Source organism: Solanum pennellii, chromosome 9 (assembly GCF_001406875.1).
Source record: "Solanum pennellii chromosome 9, SPENNV200".
Classification (NCBI taxonomy): Eukaryota; Viridiplantae; Streptophyta; class Magnoliopsida; order Solanales; family Solanaceae; genus Solanum; species Solanum pennellii.
In genome coordinates, this window is record NC_028645.1 from 73,782,309 (window position 1) to 73,786,653 (window position 4,345).

The window sequence follows — 4,345 nt, forward strand, 5'->3', positions numbered from 1 at the left end:
TCCTCCCCACACAGCTGCTATCACTTGCTTCTTCAAACTCTTCCAATGTTTTATCTTGATCATTTCTACTGTTTCCTTGAAACCTCTTGTAGGTAGACAGACTTTTATCCATTGAGTTACTGTATCTCTTACTTTTGTAGCATATTCACATTCAACAAATAAATGATTGCTTGTCTCCATAGTTGAATCTTGGCGCATACAACATGAACTGTCCTCTACATGTATATTTTAGATGGTATATTTTAAGGAAATATTGATTATATTAGAGGAGAACATAGAGTTGCAGCTAATGATTCATCCCAACGACTCAGAATCATTTCACAAGTTGTCCTTTTTTTGTTAGAATTAGCTTGTGACCAGAAGTAATTCGTTTTGATTTTGCTAAATTTAAACAGGGAGCAACATTTTACAACTACTGTGGTAAGAATAAAATGTCTCTGGCAGCAACATAAAATTATATATATGACTATAGAATTATCAAAGCTTTATAAAAGAGCATGTTATGTCTTGGAAGAATAACACAACATGTAATGACTTCTGGAATAAATACTTGACATGTAATGAACTGAACAATTTTTTTATACCTATTTCTAAGCAAATGTTGTTATAATGATATGATATTTTTCCCACAAATGAAATGTTGGATCTCCTAGGGCTCAGAAGTGTTTATTTGTAATTGACAAACCATTCACTTAGCAACAATACACACAAATAATTCATATATATAATCATATAAAAAATAGAAGAAAGCACAATATGGAAACCAAACTCTTAGCAGATCAAAGCAAAAAAAGGCAGAGGAGAAGCAACTCATGTGAACTGTGAAGATTCGATAACCCCCAACCCAATAGGAAAATTTCAGTTATTATTTCTCATAAGTGCACTATGCTTCTACTTGCTTTCCTATTCTGATGACCTTTGGTAAGAAATCCCATACAAATTGGAAGTTTAAATCGGTAAACTTGATCAAAATTAGTTACTTCAAGGCAGTATGAATCTCTCCATTAAATGTGGTAACAACTTATTCTACATAAAGTTCTTAATCTGCCCATTATTAAAATTTGACTATGACTTTTGGTATACATAGTTCGTATAAATAACTTTTAGTAGTTTCACATTATACGCGTCCATTATGTTTGATCCTATACGTGAAAACTACTAACACAATTTTGCTGTCTTTTTTTTACAACAGATTTACCTAAATATGGTTAGCTAACCTTGTTGAGGAGATAATGAAGAAGTGTTGATTGTAAGGGCGCCAGTACTATTTGATTGATGTTGTCCTGTAGTTAAAGTAACTGGGAGGTTTGTGGGTTCAGAAGCTTCAACTACAAAATGAGGAAAATAGCTATAGTAAGAGTAGTAGCGTCTAACTATAGTTGTAGATATTCAGAAGATAGAAGGAAGATAAGAATATGCTCAGCTAACCTTCCTGAGGAGATAATGAAGAACTACTGATTGTAAGAGCGGCAGTAGTATTTGATTGATGAAGGTGTTTTTGTCTTTTTGACTCAGCCCTTTTTTCTCTTAGCTCGGATAAAAATAATTGCTTTCTCTCTGGTTACATCTGTGCATATCTGGTACGACGACGCAAATTTCTCTCAGAAGTTCTTTCTTGGGCAGACACATTATTTCTATTTTCTTCCATTCCTGTTTCAATTAGTTCATGATTTGTTAAACTAATTTACGATTTAATGCAATATGGAAAAAGTACATACATAACTGGGAAAAAAGGGCATACACTGAGAAATATCAATGTAGCGTTCACGAAAATAAAAATTAGAATGAAAATAAGACAAACAAGCACAATTATTTAACTAATAACATTAATTTTACAAAGCCAAATATTGAGATATCGATAATCTTTAAATCTATCTACAGCTAAAACAATGAAAGGGGAAGAACTTCAAACATTATTTCAAGATAAGAAGCAAATTATCCTTAAAATGTGCGACTATTATACAAACACCTCTTCTTCTCCCTAAAATCCTAACCAGAAATCTTTAAACAAATATTTTCTTGAAATTAAAGTCTATAGGCACCCATGCCTTAACTAATCAACGGACAGCAATGAATTTCAATTTATAAATAAGAGTGGTGACCTTCTCTTTGTTAGAAAAGAAGGTTGAATATATAAAGATCCTGAATTGTGCAGTCTAAATATAACATTTGCAGATCACAAGGAAGGGCAGAACAACTTGAAATCAGCTATCCCATGGTATAATGAAGTGGCTTTTCTGTGCATCAGAGACGGAGGTAATACTCTACTTCCTTTGTTTCCAGGTATATCTAAAGGCTGAAGAGATATTGCATAAAATGCTTCCTACCATGTGGCCTCTGCATCAGAATTAATGGTTTTTCTTTCAATAAACAGTACTGTGTGAAATTTTTTCCGCCTTTAATACACCATTATTACCATTTTTCAGAAGAGAAGTCAAAATTCACGTTTCTGATTGCTCATGAACTTGATGGTCCACTGTCATCAGTAATAGTTAAAGAATTCATAGATCTATTACTATGATAGTTAGAGGAGCCTCCATTAAGATAACTTGGTCTTGTAGGTTGGACGACTATCTTACATTGTTCCACGATCTAAGTTATAGACATACTCAACATAAGTTTGTGTCAGGAAGAGAAAAAGGTCAATTCTTTACATGTTGGAAGGCTTCGAGAAGTAGCAGAATCTCTGAGAAGAGATCATATATGTAGTTTTCTATTTCATGCAAGTCCGAATGACGAATCATCTGAAAAGATATCAATTGCATCCATTCGAGAACGTCGAACCAACATGTATTGAAGCAGCACTATGGCAAGGAGAGATGATCAAGCTTTTAGTAGCTGAATCTACCATTAATTGTATGTTTTCATTCTTTTTTTTTAATCATAATGGATTGTGAAGACTTAGTGCGAGTTCATTACTTTATCCTCTCCTCGGGTTCAGTTCAAAATGTACAGAGGAATCATCTGAAGAGATATCAATTGCATCCATTCGAGAACGTCAAACCAACATGTATTGAAGCAGCACTATGGCAAGGAGAGATGATCAAGCTTTTAGTAGCTGAATATACCATTAATTGTATGTTTTCATTCTTTTTTTTTAATCATAATGGATTGTGAAGACATAGTGCTAGTTCATTACTTTATCCTCTCCTCGGGTTTAGTTCAAAATGTACAGAGGTTGTTGATATACCTAAGCCGAACCTAAGACTTTTAAAATCTGCTGTCTACAAAAAATCTTAAACTATAAAAATCATTTTTTAACGTATAAAAAAAACTCTAAAATTAAGTTACTGGTAACTATAAGAAGATGATATAAGTTTTTTGTAATTATAAGCACATTACTTCTAATGTGTCGCATAATCAGAACAGAGGGTTGTACTTTTAAATTCTTCACATAAATGTATTTTTTCAACAGCAATGTCGCACCAAATATAAATAATATAATGAAAACACACATGGCTAGTGCAATCATAAATGTAATTTCTATAAACATAACTACTTGTCTCCCTACCAATATTTGAGTCAAATATCATCTTAATTCTCTGATAAACAGAAGCTTACATACACCCACAATTTTCTTTAAATTTCTATAAACATAACTACTTGTCGCCCTACCAATATTTGAGTCAAATATCATCTTAATTCTCTGATAAACAGAAGCTTACATACACCCACAATTTTCTTTTAGTTTTACTCCAAAATGAAGCTTATAAGTTCACAAACAAAACACACCAAAATTGTCTCATGGCTACAAGAATCAAATCTGATGCTGCATGCAAGAACAAAACAATAATTTGTTCAAATTTAAGCTCAAAAAGATTGTTACCTGAGTTGTATTCTACACCTCTTCTTCTTCTCTCTAATTTCTGACCACTATGTCCACTTTTGTAGAATTCTGCCCAAATTGTTTTACTTTGAAATAAAACCTCTAATTTGTATTATCTGGACAGCAACATTGAAGAGAAATTTGAGGAGACATGGAGATTAATGGAGAGGAATTGTGGAGGAGAAATCAATGTAGAAGCAAATGTGGAGGAGAAGTAAACAAGGAAAGAACTAAAGTGGTATAGCGAAATTACCCATCTGCCCTTGTTCATCCTCTACAAATCTCCACAATTTAATGGTAAAATTACATAATTATCCTTGTTAAATAAAGTAAAATCTAAATAGGGGAGAGGAGAAAAGTGACCGACAAATCCAAAACATGTCACTATCTAGCAAATTACTATAGTCATTTTCAAAGACAATAATGTCATTTTACATAGTGATGCATGTCACAAGCTGAGCTCTTCCACCTCACAAGTGTACACCTTTTACTTGAATAAAGTAAAATATATATATATAT

The 4,345-nt window shown here is 32.6% G+C and overlaps 1 long non-coding RNA gene across 1 annotated transcript; it reads right to left on the reverse strand.

The window, feature by feature from the left end:
• Window positions 1-11: 11 nt before the first annotated feature.
• On the reverse strand, window positions 12-4,039 carry LOC107030756. Its single transcript, XR_001458140.2, has 4 exons — window positions 3,827-4,039; window positions 1,429-1,650; window positions 1,218-1,328; window positions 12-215 (listed from the first exon to the last, which is right to left on the reverse strand). It is a non-coding gene; the product is annotated as an uncharacterized LOC107030756 (long non-coding RNA).
• Window positions 4,040-4,345: the final 306 nt, after the last annotated feature.